This window comes from Macrobrachium rosenbergii, chromosome 54 (assembly GCF_040412425.1).
Source record: "Macrobrachium rosenbergii isolate ZJJX-2024 chromosome 54, ASM4041242v1, whole genome shotgun sequence".
NCBI lineage: Eukaryota > Metazoa > Arthropoda > Malacostraca > Decapoda > Palaemonidae > Macrobrachium > Macrobrachium rosenbergii.
Window position 1 is genome coordinate 43,859,582 of NC_089794.1, and position 17,500 is coordinate 43,877,081.

Consider the following 17,500-nt stretch of genomic DNA (forward strand, 5'->3'; position numbering starts at 1 on the left):
ATGATAGGCCACTGTAATGAGTGTAGTGCCTTTCCGTTAGAGCACCTTCGCCTCCCAGTTTAGCTTTAGACTTATCATATTTTCTGTCCTCATATTAACCATCTGTTATGTATTTACTAGAAGATTAGACCAACTCTTCGTTTTTGAAAATAGCTGTCTACGACTGTATAATTTGGTTTTAAGGCCCTCCTAATCAAGCTGTAAAGTATTTTTTATCAAAACTGTATGAAGCCTGTCAGCAGCTTTGTGGAGGGGTCCTTTAACTAAAATAAAGTGCTTTTATTCATGAGTTTTTTATTGCGGCCCCAAGAGGCATGAATCTCAAAACTTACTGAATAAAATGTTATTGGTCGTAAAGGTAGCCCTAAGAACGGTGACCGCCCTCATAGTCCGAAGTTCCGATAAAAAGTCAGCAGGCCCGATAGTCCGAAGGTCCGATAGTCCGAAAGTCAGAAGGCCCGATAGTCCGACGGACTTTAAAAACAGCCCCCTAATCTTCTCCATAGCTAATACGGCATAAAATTGTTAACCAGTAAACACCCAGAAAAATACCAACCTTACTATCGGACCTGGGACTATCGGGCCTTCGGACTATCGGGCCTTCGGACTAACGGACTGTAATCGGCCTAATGTACCACTTAGAAATCAAATACATTAGGAACATTCAGGTCATCGAATGCATGCCCTACCAACTAAAGAAGGGCATTGTTATGTTCAGCGAAACTGAAATGAATCTCCAAGCCAAAGGCGCCCCCCCCCAAAAAAAAAAATCTCTGTTTACGTTTGTGAGACACACGTGAGGACATCGTTCGGAAACCTTTTATTCTGTTTTACTTTTCGTTTGGCAAGGAATATGTGTCTGAGACGTGACTGCGGCCATGGATTCAGCTGTTTATAGCCTCTTACTCTCGGTTTTAGTTTTCTGTAAAAGAAAACTATTGGGATGGCTATTCGTCCGTCGTTCCGCACTTTTTCTGTCCGCCCTCAGATCTTAAAAACTACTGAGGCCAGAGGGCTGCAAATTGGTATGTTGATCATCCCTCCTCCAATCATCAAACATACCAAATTGCAGACCTCTAGCCTCGGTAGTTTTTTTAACATTTTATTTAAGGTTAAAGTTAGCCATGATCATGCTTCTGGCACCGCTATAGGTGCCAACAACACAGACCACCACCGGGCCATGCCTTGAAAGTTTCATGGGCCGCGGCTGAGAGTTTCATGGGCCGTGGCTGAGAGTGTCATACAGCATTATACGCTGTACAGAAAACTCGATTGCTCCGAAGAAAGTTCGGGGCACTTTTTGCTTGTTTTCTGTTTGTATACAACTAAAAAGAACACGTGTTTATTGTCTATCGACAAAATGAAGGTGAATAACGCAATCTCTTCGGAAAAATGTGAAATTCTGAAAGAAACTGAAACGAATTAACTTTGGTCATTTTAAATTTTCTGTCATTCATAAAGGAACGTTGTGGTTATTACTCATACAAAATTTACAAATAATACTTATGTTGTATTAACAATGCTGAGTTTTTACGTAGAGGAGACAATACAAAACTACTGGGAGTCAAGCAATCAGTATATTGAACGTGAAAGTGCAGTTTTCACTTTCTAAGCCCACGGCCGAAACTGAACAATAAAGCCTTATTAACATTAATTTGAATGTTTAATTACATGACAATTGAAAACTCATTAAACTGTGGCAGGACAACGAATTACTGAATATTGAGTGGGTGATTAATAAAACACCAAAAAGACGAAAAATACATAAGAGGAATGTCACTAAACATTCTTTTTTTAAGAAATCATCTTATGCAGTCAGGTACCTTCCTCATTCTTAGACTTCCAAAAGTAATGCAAATATCCAACGAATTTGAAAGCTGGATAAACGAATGATAACGATTATTGTTATTGTTATTAATGGACAGGCATTCTTACGGAACAAGCCCAAGAATATTTGAATTACTAAAAAAGATATTAAATTATAAAATAAATTTTCAGACCTGGCCCGCAAACAAATATATTTTCCAAAGAGGCAGACAAGTGATTATAGTGGTTTTCCTTTCCTTTTATCATTAGAGAGAGAGAGAGAGAGAGAGAGAGAGAGAGAGAGAGAGAGAGAGAGAGAGAGAGAGAGAGAGAGAGAGAGAGAAAATTTCCACAAAATACGTGCTGAATCTGCTGGTCATGTTCCAAACGCTATAATTTCCCTACCACTAACTATTTGGCCGACACGTGTCAGGTATTCGCAAAAGAATGCAGCTTGCAACGAATTAAAAGTCCGAATCTGCAATCTTTTCAGTGTTCTGTTAGGATAAAAAAATCGATGAATAAATAAAAGAAAGACAAACAAGTGAATAAAATAGAAAGAGAAATCCTAAAAAACAATGAGCATTCTTAACGAAAAGTGAAGCATTTCGATTATAACGATACAGTATAAGGGCAAAAACAACATTAAGAAAACGAAGAAAGAATGTTGCATTAACATCCAAATTGGTGTATGTCGTTCTCTGGCACTTGAAAATCTGTGCTGCTCTACAACGTGCCTGGGTAAAAACCCAAGTGAAAGTTTAGTGCGCACCTGCCGAGGAAAAATCTTCAACTTGCTGTGGTACAATATAATTTTCATTATAATTATTTATTTCCTTTTTTTTTTTTTTTGCTTCTTGCCATGTTTGGATTATCATAAACATTCACTCTTGTTCTTCAATAATTCCTATGCAGAGATTTCCTTGTGAAATGAAAACTGCAATGGTAAAGAAATTGTACAGCGCAACATTGTTTGACATGCAACACAAGTGACGTAATTCCAGAAATGCTGCCTTACAAAATAAAACTACGACATTGTTTATCGAAACGATAAAAAAAAGCCAAGTTAAACAAAATACTAACGAAACAAGAAAGGCACCTTGCCTCAACAGACGAAGACACGGATAAAAGGTAAACAAAGAAGGCCATTGGTGGATAAGGTGGCGGTGTCTTGCACGGAGGCATCCGATTGGTTGGCAGCTGTGACGTATGTGGGCGTGTGAGTCGCCTCGCCGGAGACATTCTTTCCAGCTGCTCCCAAAACCCGAATGATAAGAAGTTTGAAGAATGTCCTCGGAACCCGTTTGCATATGATACTTGGCTTAGACTCCGGTGATCGTCTGCCAAAAAAGTCGGTTCTTTGCAGAGTATGTTTACAACAGCGCCCTTCCTTCCGTTCTTGGCTTGTTGTTGTTTTGAAAGGTCGCGGCTTTGATCGCTAGAAAGTGCTGAAGCCACTCCAAAATTGTTCGTCGTTTTTTATGACTAATACACTTCCTGCTCCAGTAATTGTTAGGTTACGTCCGTCAGTTTTTCCTCTGGAGTACCGGACAGATATAAAACATATATAAGTGAACTGGCTTTGTCATTAGTAGTGGATGACTGTACCATATCCTATCTAAATGATAGTTTAACACGTCAAAATTACAGCGCTAAAAGATTTGCAAAGATTGAGCAAACTGCGAAATATGAATGCTATAATAATGATAACTAAGCTAATCGTATTATTTATAGTTTTTAATGGCAGATAAAAGAATGAAAATACCTGAACATCAAAAATAATTTATAATTTCCATGTCTCAATCATTTTGAAAGAAAAATGTATCAGAAGAACTCAGAATTCTCATATTTTCTAACCCATCCGTTCTCAAAACTGCTCTCAACCATTTGATGAATTAATCAGTAACACCGATTTCTGGGGCTGACTATAGATTCAGATTAGTGCGTTACGTGTGTGTGTGTGTGTGAGAGAGAGAGAGAGAGAGAGAGAGAGAGAGAGAGAGAGAGAGAGAGAGAGATCTTGGTGACGTTCCATTCAAGGTTGTGGCAATTAACACGAGACAAAAATTCCCTTTATGAAGACGGGTCGTCAAAGAAATTATAACGCAGATAAAGTTCAGGATAAGTGGATTAATTTGGCTCGCCCTTGATAATTTTCACTGATATCTCAGAAAATGAGAAAAAAATTCATAATAGGAAGAGAATCAACAGAGTACTTTGAACCAAAAGCGCGGTGACATGAAAAGATAAAATACAAAGAGAAGTAAAAAGGCAATCAGAGACAGTATTTTGGCGCCGCTGCGGTTTCAATAATTATCGACGTACGCCATTTCCGTTTTCCTTCAAGGATAGAATGATGCAATTGGATAACTACTAAATAATCGACGCCAATCACGCATTCCTTTGTAATTACAATGATAAGATTATCATGGTTATCCGAATACTGCAAGTCAATAACATTTTTCTCACATATACAAAGAAACAATCAGCTTAGATACATACATACATCGTTTCATTTGAGGTTTTCTAATAAAAAAAAACAAAATTATCTTGGGTATCGAATTCCTTTGCATCATTTAGTTTCTCTCATTAACCCTTAAGGAGATAAACACTCAGACTACACAAGTAGGGGATACCATGGACGACAGTGTTGACAATTGCAAGGATTACTGGAAATCTTACTGCTTAGTAACCAAATTATTATTTAAGAGTTTATGCATTTATCTTACTGACAGCTTTCCGCAAGTACTGGGAAACCCCATTTACCAAAATGAAATGTCTGGTATGACTAACAAGTAGGAGAAGAACGTCCAACCTAAGAAAAAATATTAAGGAAGAGACGCATTCTTTTTTTTTTTTAAACAAAGTAAAGTGAGCAATAAAACGACGATTTCGACTCTGGGCTTAAATCAGTAAATTACTTCGGGACATCAAGTTTCTCATTGTATCGTCAAACAGTGATACCGTGAGGAGGATACCTTAGTTTTACCAGACCACTGAGCTGATTAACAGCTCTCCTAGGGCTGGCCCGAAGGATTAGACTTATTTTACGTGGCTAAGAACCAACTGGTTACTTAGCAACGGGACCTACAGCTTATTGTGGAAACCGAACCACATTATAGCGGGAAATGAATCCAGACATAAATTCCTCTAACTCTTCATCAGCCGGCCGGGGAACTGAACTCCGGCCCACCGAGTGACAGTCCGCAGCTCTACCGACTCACCAACGATACAGTGAAAGAGAAGGCGTTATGCACAGGCATTAGGTATGGGGTCAAGAGGGAAGAACTGAAACGTGAGAGTCATCAGAGGAATTATCCAAATAAGACTAGGATTTGAGCAACTGGAGATCGGGATGTATCAATAATACAGGAGCACTGTGATGGCATTCAGGGAAATAAACTTGGCTCTTGATAGGCCTATATTGTCTTGTTGACCTTGATCTATGCATGTGTGGATCGATGGCAGGAATCTGTATGTGGGTGGGTAGATGGAAGAGGCTAATAAGAAGAAAGGCTACAGCAGGAAAATCCACTCTCAACAGGGCTGGAGCTACAGAACACAATAGAACATAGAATTTAGGCCAAAGGCCAAGCGCTAGGACCTATGAGGTCATTCAAAAAAAGTATACCTTAATTTAACCAGACCACTGAGCTGATTAACAGCTCTCCTAGGGCTGGCCCGAAGGATTAGACTTATTTTACGTGGCTAAGAACCTTGGTTACCTAGAAACGGGACCCACAGCTTATTGTGGAATCCGAACCACATTATGCCGAGAAATGAATTTCCATCACCAGAAATAAATTCCTCTAATTCTTCATTGGATGGCCGGAGAATCGAACGCGGGCCCAGCAGAGTGCTAGCCGAGAACGATATCGACCCATCTAAAGAGGAACTCTGTCAGCACTGAAATGGAAATTGAAAGTAAAAAGGTTTGAAAGGTGCAACAGGAGAAAAACCTAGCAGTTGCACTATAACACAATTGTTAGGAGAGGGTGAATAGCAAGATGTAAGAAAGAGAATATGAACGGAGGTACCGTAAAAGGAATGAAAGGGGTTGCAGCTAGGGGCCGAGGGACGCTGCAAAGAACCTTAAGTAATGCCTACAGTGCACCACGTGAGGTGCACGAAACTAACCCCCTACGGGGGCCAAAGGCCTATGGCACGGGAGTACAGTAGTGGGGCGATATCATGTCCTGATAAAGCTGTATATATGGAGAAGATGCAAAACAAGGCGCACATGCATTGCATGAGCACATTTTTCTTCATCATTCTTATTTTTTTCTTGCAGAAATTTTGTTGCGTAACTGATTTTTTACCTAAGCCTTTTATTATGTGAAAGCTTGAAGCTAGTTCAGTAAGGCTGTATGTGTAATGATAATAATGATGATAATCATTATTTATCTATATACATAAGAATGGATGCATGTATGTGTGTGTGCGTATGTTCCACGTACACTATGAAACGCATTGAGCAATGTCAACCAAACTTGGTATACATATGACTTACCATCTGGGAAAGAACACTGTGGGGGTAAGATATCACTGGCACTAAAGGGGGTGGTGTGGGAAGGGGTGAAATGTAAAAATTACAGAAAACGACAGATATTAGTGTCTAATAAATAATTTTTGAGGTAGCTGAGATAAATAGTGACACTCCCGATGCCCTTTAAGTCCAGAGAGTTTATCAGTTGTCATTCAGAGATTTCCCGGGCAGTGCCGGGTTGGTCAGCTAGGTTTTTTTTTTTTTTTTTTATAAAACAAGGGAGAAGCTTTTTAGAAAGTCGAAGAAATCATCATTGAAACCTACCAAATGGATGAATTTGTTAGTTTCATGAGTCTAAAAGTCCGTACCAGGCTTTTTATACACTTCAACATCTTACCACGATATAATGCCAGGTTAATCTACAACCAACCCAACCATCGAGGGAGAACGAAGAAAGCAGAGAAAATACCCAAAATTTCAGGAAGGAAAAATTGAATAAGGATCCTGAAAATGCTGGAGGTGAACTGAGAGAGGGAAAATAGGTATAATTAATATTCGGTAAAAGAAAGAGTAACATTTTTCATCATTATGTTCAGTGTAACCTACACACTGGGTGCTTCTGATGTGGCTTTCACCGGAGGGGAAACGTGGACTGGAATTCATATAAAAGATGAAACGTAGCTATTAATTGAATATGGAAACTCCTTTGTTTTTCTTATCGTTATTTCTTTAGAACCCCAAATCTGATAAAAAGACAGTAAAAGCAAAACCGTGAAATGAGTAAGAAATTTGATACTGAAAGAAAAACCTAAGAACAAGTGAAGATGTTACTAATACCTCTCCTGTCAAACTACTGAAGGTCAGATCACCACTATCAGATATTCCACACGCCAGCGCACTTGCTGGAAAGGAAGTTTCATAAAAGGACACACAGTAGCAAATCCTTTTGGTAACTACTGCACACGTGCGCAGTCAAGGCTAAGAGGCGGAACTTTTGACCTAATATCCATCTGCGCCGTTGGGGTAATGACACTGCGCAATATGCAATAGGCCTTGAAATGTGCATTAGAATAAAATTTTTCTCAGTTGTGAAGACTCATTACTTATCGCAACGTGAAGACGAAACCTAATGGGTACAAATTCAAATCAAACAGTGTTCAAGACCAGTCAGCAACAAATAAACATACCAAAATATGAAAAGGTACATGTACCCAACTCAGACTAGTTTGAGGAAACATGCAGTCAACAAAGGTAATGTGACCTTCCTTCTTGCAGTTCGGGGCCGTGACACTTCCAGGTTGAAACTGACACTTTCATTTCTGTGATAAAGTCTTGTTTTTCATTTCATTTTTTTTTTCTTTTGCTGAGCAAGTTGTAGCTTCGCAACAGGGCTGCTTTGTGAACTTTGGATGCACGGAAGGCGCTGTATGACTATAGAATAGAATTCATCAGGTGACAAGCGCTTCACTATGTACCTCAAAAAAAAAAAAAAAAAAAAAAAATATATATATATATATATATATATATATATATATATATATATATATATATATATATATATATATATATATATATATATATATATCGTCGACGTTGAAAGAAATATTTACAAAACATGCACACACTCATGCATATATATATATATATATATATATATATATATATATATATATATATATATATATATATATATATATATATATATATATATATATATATATATATATATATATATATTATCCACATAGTATTGATAAAAATACTACAAAAGAAGTGACAAAAATTTCCATGGTTGTGTGCTTCAGGGCAAACTTTAATACACTGAATTTAAGTGTTAATTGGAAAATGAAGGCTTTTGCAATAAATTTGTACAATCCATGCCCAGTAATCAACAAGATAAGAGTACTGATTTTCCTTACCGAGAAATTTTAACTAAAACTAATGAACTATTATCATTATCATCTCCTAGACCTAATAATAAGGTGGAAAATAATGGAGCCTAACCCAAAAAGTGGAAACACTCTTGAAACTAATTCATACTTGAAAGACACCGGGACCCAATCCGAAAAAAGAGGAACTACAACAAAACCTAATCCAAAGACGACGGGGCACATGTGAACCTAATCCACTGAAGAGGAAATACAAATGGACCTAATCCTAAAAAAGGACCAAGCCCGGACCTATTTAAACAAGTGAAAAATGCGCCTAAGTTTCTTCGGCGCAACCGAGTTTTTTGTACAGCATATAATACTGTATGAAACTTTCAGCCACGGCCCGTGAAATGCTCGACCGCGGCCCATGAAACTTTCAGCCACATCCCGGTGGTGGCCTGTGATAATAGCACCTACAGCGTTGCCAGATGCACGATCATGGCTAACTTTAACCTTAAATACGATAAAAACTACTGAGGCTAGAGGGCTACAGTTTGGTATGTTTGATGATGGAGGGTGGATGATCAGCATAAATTTACAGCCCTCTAGCCACAGTAGTTTTTAAGATCTGAGGGCGGACGGACAGGCAAAAAGCCATATCAACAGGTTTCTTGTACAGAAAACTAAAAAGCGGAAAGACTGTAACATTACTGTAGAATCCTCCCATAGTACCCACTGCTTGCAGCCTCCTTTGCATGGGCCACCACAGATGGTACCAAAAAAAGTTCTCTGCAGGCCCTTTTCGGCATCCTGCTGCGTTGCTTTGGAATTTTACCTTACATTTGTTCCTTTAAGTCACTCTCTATTTTGCTGTCCACCACCATTTCTCCATATTTTTTTTTTTTTGCAGCAATTTTCACCCTTCATTCCAAACCAGACAATAAGCCAGTGGCATGTTAACATTGCAAAGTGTGAGTTTAATAATTTTAGTCACAATGATAATAATGAGATGGAGTATCTAAAGCCCTCTTTTTTTGGTGACATTTATTGAACATAACTTGAGAGGAAGTCGAAATGTTGCAATGATAACTAAAGAGCACTTTATAATGTTTTTTTTTATTCAAGTTCTTTTGCTTCATGAGAATTTCCTAAGGGATTTCTATATCTACCGTTTAAATAATAATAATAATAATAATAATAATAATAATAATAATAATAATAATAATAATAATAATAATAATAATAATAATAATAATAATGGACAAGCCCTTCTTTGAGGGCAGTATGCGTCTAATACGGTTACAAGACACATAAAAAACTTTATAAATCAAATGCCGTAAGAGGAGCTAATAATAATAATAATAATAATAATAATAATAATAATAATAATAATAATAATAATAATAATAATAAAAAGCATTTTAAATAGAATGGCTACATGAATTGTGTTACTTTGATATGTAGTGTTCTCAATCTTTGTTATGATTCCCTTCTATTCCACGTTATCATTGGACAATAAATGGAAATTTTTTATATTCTGGTTAAAAGTAATACACTAGCAGCACATCTGCAGCATTCTTTATTCTCAATACAAGAGATGGTAATAATAATAAGAATAATAATAATAATAATAAGAAGAAGAAGACGAAGAAAAAGAAGAAATAGAAGCAATGACGATTTTGACAATGGAGTTTCAAGGCAAGACAAAAATAGAAAGTGCAGCAAGAGGAGGCTGCAATCTCCAGGTGCAGCAGCATCATTGAAAAGGTCAGCCACAGCCCTAAGGTAACACCAGGTGTGGCTGATAACCTACCCAGGTGTGCACGGGGCCTTGGGTCTACCTCCTTCCATGTGGTCGCTAATTGGGTGAAGGTAGATGACTCATAGGAACTATCTCTTTCGAGAATAGGCCTCTCTCTCTCTCTCTCTCTCTCTCTCTCTCTCTCTCTTTGTTATCCGTTTTCACTGGGTCTCCGTAATTATTTGCACAAAGAGGAGTAAACTGCATCAAGTAAGTCTGCATTCCTCGTGGCCAATTCTTACCACACCCAGAAAGGGTCAATGATCGAGGCTCTGAGATCTTATGTGGAATGCACAATGTTCTTGTTAGTCTTACGGAATTCAAGAACATTTATATATACATACATACATTCATACATACATACACACACACATATATATATATATATATATACATATATATATATATATATATATATATATATATATATATATATATATATATATATATATATATATATATATATATTACAAATATATATATATATATAACTTCACTGTATATATATATATATATATATATATATATATATATATATATATATATATATATATATATATATTTTCACTACTCAAAGTAGGCTTCAGTAATACAGGATAGTAGAGATTCCAGATTCTTTAACTTTCTAAGTACAAGCTACACTTTGGAAACTGAAGAATCTGGAGTGCATCGGTATCTGATGAGGAAGACTGTATGTCTTCAGCTTGTACTTCCAAAGTACAAGCTTTGGAAGTAAAGAATCTGGAATTTAAACATTCCATTATATATATATATATATATATACTATATAATATATATATATATATATGATATATATATATATATCGTTGTTCTTCACATATAAACTCGTTTCTTTTATTTTTTACACTATCATTCTCAGAGAGAGAGAGAGAGAGAGAGAGAGAGAGAGAGAGAGAGAGAGAGAGAGAGCTGGTGATATGGAAAGTATTTAGAAGGGCCTAGGTTACTGGTAAATCGTCTGTATAACAGACATAGCATTACCACTAACTGTTAAAGTCTTCGTTATTTTTGTAGTTACAGAAAGATGAAAAAGGATGAATAGTCTTATATAGTGCAACATCATCATCGTCATTATCTTTATCATCATTATCATATCGGGTAGATAACTTACTATGATTCAGAGTCTAGTAGCACTCAAGTGCATCTCATTTACTTACATTTTTGGATGAAAATCATAAAAAAGAATGACGATACCTCGAACTTTTTTACTTCTAGAAATGCTTTGTACGGTATTTAATCTCAATAATATAAGCCTAACCAGCTTAAAGTCGGCTTAAAATTAATATACTTATGATTAAATACCATCTTTCACAAAAATAACCCAGTTTAGGCTGAAACAATAAACTATCAGGTGCGGGTTCTGGAAAACTGCTCAAGACGTAGGTCTAACCTAATTATGAAATCCCCTGTAACAGATATTTAATTCAACACAGAATTTTAATCAGATTTAGTAGTTTTGTTACTAAGGTGACGAAAAAGTACAGTATCTTTGAACTCGAACCTCACGGTAGTTTTCTGTGAACCATTAGGCCTACTATCGTGGAGGCTCGAAACCAGATCTCAATGGAAATTTCCGAGGAGTGGAATTTTCTCGTACCGTTCGTAGGCTTATTCCCACAAAGCCCTGACCCAGAGGCCAGTGATCTTTCAAAAGATTTTCCTCTATTACGCAACTGACTTACATAAACCAACTACCTGTACCATTATCTTCTTTAATGTTATTTATTCAGTTTTGTATACTATCCTTGCCTTTCTGTTTCTTAGCGAAAACAAGGCGTTTCTTTATAAATCCCTTCGCAACGACTTTCCGTTAGACACTCTCAGTATGGCATTACAATTTCAAGAGCAGTTAAGACTATCAAATAAACATGTAAATTTTCACAAACGCTCTGTAAAAAGAATGCATTTATATATATCTGGCTACGCAAAGGCTGTAGAGGATACGATTCGTATGACGATTCTGTTTTCTTGAGTTAGGGATACGAATTGAGGCTGGGAGGAGACAGCGGGCTTTTCTATTCAGACCATTAGAAAACGGAAGCTTGGTGCAGAGAAGCGATTGGATGTGCGTAATACAAGTTTACTTTCTTTTTCATTTTTTTTACAATTTAACCCAAAAGTACACCTATCGAATGTCGAGATTTAGATGATGGCACTGTATTCTGAGCACGTCTGCATTAGAATGCAAACCGAGATTTGTAAAAGTGACATTCTAGAAAAATATTTGCTCCTTCCAAACGCGGAAAATGAATCGAGGAAATTTCCATTTCGTCATCTTCTCTTGTGCACAGCACCATAGTTGGCGCTCTACAAGTAGTAAGTACAGAAGAAATGTCAGCACTGTAAATCGCTGAGGACACAGGCATCATATTAGTCTTCTGAAGGAAACAGTCTATGGTGTTTAGAAAATTGTCAAAATGTGGTTATCTTTGATAATCTATCATAACTATCTCATCGTGTTTTATCATTTGATTACATTTAGATGATTAGATATGACTTCTTGAAAAATGTTTTGTCTGGTCTTCTTTGTTGAAAAAACGTATCAGAAAAAAAACAGTGAAAAATGAGCCGGAGTTTCTTCGGCGCAATCGAGTTTTCTCTACAGCGTATAATGCTGTATGAGCTGCGGCCCATGCAACTTTCAGCCACGGCCCGGTGGTGGCCTGTCCTATAGCGTTGCCAGATGCACGACCATGGCTAACTTTAATCTTAAATAAAATAAAAATAACTGAGGCTAGAGGGCTGCAATTTGGTATGTCTGATGATTGGAGGGTGGATGATCAACATACCAATTTGCAGCCCTCTAGCCTCAGTAGTTTTAAAGATCTGAGGGCGGACAGAAAAGTGCGGACGGACAGACAAAGCAATATCAAAAGTTTTTTTTTACAGAAAACCAAAAACAAACAGAAACCCACTGAACACATTTATTCATTCGAAAATTAGGTATTTTAGGGTACTTAAAACACCAATGTTCCCTTAAAAAATATAAAAACTACCTTTCAAAATGCCCTTTCAAATAAGTTATCATCCTTAAACTAAGGTATATATATATGTTTTTACTCATCCCGGAACTCAAAGGAAACGAATTTGTAAGCTCCTAAGAACTTTGTGCTTTATTTACAATTGCCTCCAAGTCAACTGTAAAAGCATATTATTATTATTATTATTATTATTATTATTATTATTATTATTATTATTATTATTATTATTATTCAGATGAAATCTATTCATATGGAACAAGCCCACAGGGACCATTGACTTGAAATTCAAGCTTCCAAAGAATATGGTGTTAATTAAGAAGAAGTGGGAGGGGGTCAAGGGAAATATAGAAAGATGAGATCCCGCTTATTGAAAAAGAAATAAATTAATAAATTAACAAATAGATAAAAATGTATTAAAATGCAAGGAGAATAGTATTAAGGTAGTAGTGCATTGTATCTTCGCTTGAACTTCTGAAGTTACAATTGCACGACTAAAGGAACCACTGGAATCAATCGCACGACCATGATCAACATCAAAGAAACAACCCTCAGCCAAGACACAGTTGTTTATCAGCACCTCGGCAAAGAAATGCCTCCAAGAAGGACCAAGAACCCTAACCTCCTCCGAGAGAGCGCTGATCTGGTGATTTCTGGTATTTTCCGGTTCCTAGGCGGAAGGCCTCGCCCATTCATGCTGCTAGGCCTTGTTAACCATTGGTAGAGTAGCATAGCTTTGTAGGAGAGAGAGAGAGAGAGAGAGAGAGAGAGAGAGAGAGAGAGAGAGAGAGAGAATTAGTCATGGCTTACTTGCGAAGAGAGAGTGACTGATTGCCACGCACTATCTATATTCACTTTCCAACACTGGTTCCCTGTCATTCACTCGAAGGCGATTGATAGATACGTCACAGCCGATGTCAATTGCATGAGGGGTGTGGCTTTATACGCAGCTTAGAGTAAACACTTGCCGTGAATTTAACAGGGGTCCTATATTTTGTGCGTCAGCATTTCTTAGATTACTTCCAAGACTTCTGCTTTCAACCTTAAGACCTGACGAAGTTGTACGGGCGTAAGTGAAACTTTATGCACATTCACATGCAAGCATGCAGGCACACACACACACACACACACACACACACACACACACACACACACACACACACATATATATATATATATATATATATATATATATATATATATATGTGTGTGTATATATATTTATGCTAAATTTGAGATAATCCGCAGCTGAAGAGATTACCCACTGATAAAGCTTAAGTACGACGCAGATCAGGCGCGCTTTGCGTCTTGATTAAGTAAAAGTTATGGGAGAGGTGAAAGGAATAATTTTCCCTCCGTAACACATTCGTCGATAGGCGACTGGGGAGAATTTAATAATAATGAGTACACGCCTTACTTGCTAAGACAGAGAAGGTGTATGCCAGGATTTATATATATATATATATATATATATATATATATATATATATATATATATATATATATATATATATATTTATATATTATAGACACACATATATATATATATATATATATATATATATATATATATATATATATATATATATATATATATATATATATATATATATATATATATATATATATATATATATATATATATATATATATATATATATATATATATATATATATATATATATATATGAAAGGAATGGATGGCGGTGTGAGTTTAGAAAAAAACAAGTGCGAAGGCAGGTGTTTCTTACGAAACATCTGTGGGAGAAGTTTGTAAAAAAAAAAAAGAAATTTGTGGTAGTTATCGATCACACAGTCAGGATTACATGGTAAGGCGACCTATTATTTGAATAAATAAGTTTTTTATAACGAAAGTGAAGCTTTTCTTGCGATACGCACTAGTGATGAGAGAACGACTTCTAAAGCGTTAGAATGGAATGGAGTATAGAGTTTAGGCCACAGGCCAAGCACGGGGACCTATGAGGTCATTCGGCGCTGGAAAGGAAACTGAGAGTAGGTAGGTTTGAAAGGTGTAACAAGTGGAAAACCTGAAAGCAGTTGCACTACGAAATAATTGTTAGGAGAGAGTGGACATCAAGATGGAAGAAAGATAATATGAAAGGAGGTACAGTAAAAGGAATGAAAGGGGTTGCAGCTAGGGGCTGAAGGGACGCTGCAAAGAGCCTTTAGTAATGCCTACAGTGAACCCCGTGAGGTGCACCGACGGCACTAGCCCCCTACGTGGACGATGGGAAGCAGAGAAGTTGAAAGAGGACGCAAGCGAGACGTGATAAGTTGCAGTGAAGATCAGTCCATCACCAGCGAGGACAATTGCGCGTTACTTTTAAATCCCCCTTGACGGATCCCCGAAGGAAGAAAAGAAACTCGACACTCTTTGCAAAGGTCAGTCCTCACGTTCAAAGATATTTATATGCAAAAAAATTTGTTTCATTTACATTCATACTCCAACGAGTATAATCAAGATACTCGATGAGATTTATTATTATTATATTATTATTATAATATGAGAACGTCACTACGCCATAAAGAACGCCACTGTCTTTGCCAGCCTCAGACAAGAAGGAAAAGATAAAAGTGAATGGAAGTAATGAAAGTTACATAATGAACGAAAAGACGTTATCGGACTCCAGAGAACAAAGAATTAGAGAAAATTCCAAAGCCTAGGAGAGGAGATAGCGATAATTTCAAAGGCCAGCGACAAACAGCGTCATTGTAAACTAATGTGGAAGTAACATTCCTCCAAGCTGCCGTATTTGGCCTAATGCATTCCTCGGCACAGGGCATTGTAGGGTAATGGCCTCGATCAGCGCACTTTGCTCGGCACCTAAGGTCTCCAGTTAAGCTGCGTTCAACCTTTTAATTCTCGTTCATAAACTTTTGGTCTTTTCTACTCAGCTGTCTATCCCCTTTAACAAACACTGTCCTAACATTTACATCTCACTAAAAAGAAATCCTTCTGGTTAAGATTGTGAGTCCAGAATTATGAATTACATGAGTCATTAAACGGTTTTATTATAACAATTAGAACGGTAGCATAAGAGGGTTGTTTTGAAGTTAGTGCCTGTCTCACAAACATTGAGAAACGCAAGTGATATAGCGAATATTGCCCCATAATCATTTTGAATACAAGTGCAACATGAAAGCATTAATGTTCTCGTACCATTAGAGCGTTTCTCTTCTCTCATCAGATATGTAAACTCACGCGCATTTACTTATAAGCGAGATTATTGGTATTGTTATTACATACGTTCTCACACGCGCATGTTTCTTGTATTTCCACAATGGTTCCGTGGCTGAAGAATATAAGAAGAATCCTCTCATGAAAATAAAGGCGATACCAAATCCTTTCGACTTTTATTCTAAAGTCATCTTCTTTTATTTTCATGTTAGGATCTCTTACACGCAAATACGACCTCATTCAAACTGGATGGTATCTAATGGAGTATTTATTCAGAAAAAGTTACAAGCTTTCTTGGACAAACAGTCCACATTATCAAGTATCCGTACAGTGTCCAAGAAAGCTTGTAACTTTTTCTGAATAAATACTCCATTAGATACCATCCAGTTTGAATGAGGTCCTTTTAGTAATTCTACTAATGCACAGAACAATTGTGTATGTGATAAAGTTAACGTATATATATATATATATATATATATATATATATATATATATATATATATATATATATATATATATATATATATAGATAGATAGATAGATAGATAGATAGATAGAGAGAGAGAGAGAGAGAGAGAGAGAGAGAGATAGAGAGACAGGGTGTGTGTATCAACATACGTAAAGACTGATTATTAAAAAAACAAAGCGGAACATACCATAGACGCAACGCCATCGCTGCGGGAGCAGCACATGATACTGGCCTTGCCAAAGAGGCAGCGTGGGGTGCAAGAGAAATCTTTCTCTTTCTACATCCCTGCGAGAAGATCAGTGTCGTATTCTTGAAAAATACTGCTACAATCAAAGACGCCAGGAAAACGTTTTTCTTTGATGGAAAGTCACAGGCAAGCTTTAAAGGTCTCGGAAACTTTCAGAAGAAGAGTTCCTCTCTCCGTTGGCAAGTTCCCCGTGGGAAGACAAACAGGTCTTACGTAACAGTTCAGATTGTCACACCGAAACATTTACCCTTTTCTTTTCTGTCTTTAGAGAAAGCGGTAAGTGGAATGTCTGTCTTTCCCCGTTTTCCTCACGTGGCCATAACGGAAAGACATTCACACACAGGAGTCTTTCTCTCTTCTTTCAAACTTCCGCGGAATTCGGCACCGCAACAACACACTGCCAACTCTCAGAATGAGTTTACCTACTCACAAAAATACTACGCAACTCTTTCGCGCTCACACACTCTCCCAAATACTCACGCACACATGTATGTACGCGGACCGGTCGCAGCCACTTGAATTTGTCCAGTGATTCTTGCACTGAACAGGTCCAGGCAACGCCTTGACTTTTAATGTGCGGCGTCGAAAAGGCATTCATGTGGGAATTCGATTCGTGATTCTT

General features: G+C 37.0%; 1 protein-coding gene across 2 annotated transcripts in view; it reads right to left on the reverse strand.

Moving 5' to 3' along the window:
* The window catches only part of LOC136835040 (uncharacterized), an 81,848-nt gene that overhangs the window by 47,086 nt on the left and 17,262 nt on the right, over positions 1-17,500 (reverse strand). The window contains exon 1 of one of the 2 annotated variants that reach the window (XM_067098160.1): positions 16,819-17,500. This exon is cut by the window's right edge and continues 128 nt beyond it. The exons of the other annotated variant lie outside the window; for it this stretch is intronic. The gene's annotated coding sequence lies outside the window, so the exon portion shown is untranslated. The remainder of the gene's footprint in view (positions 1-16,818) is intronic. 2 annotated transcript variants of the gene reach the window in all.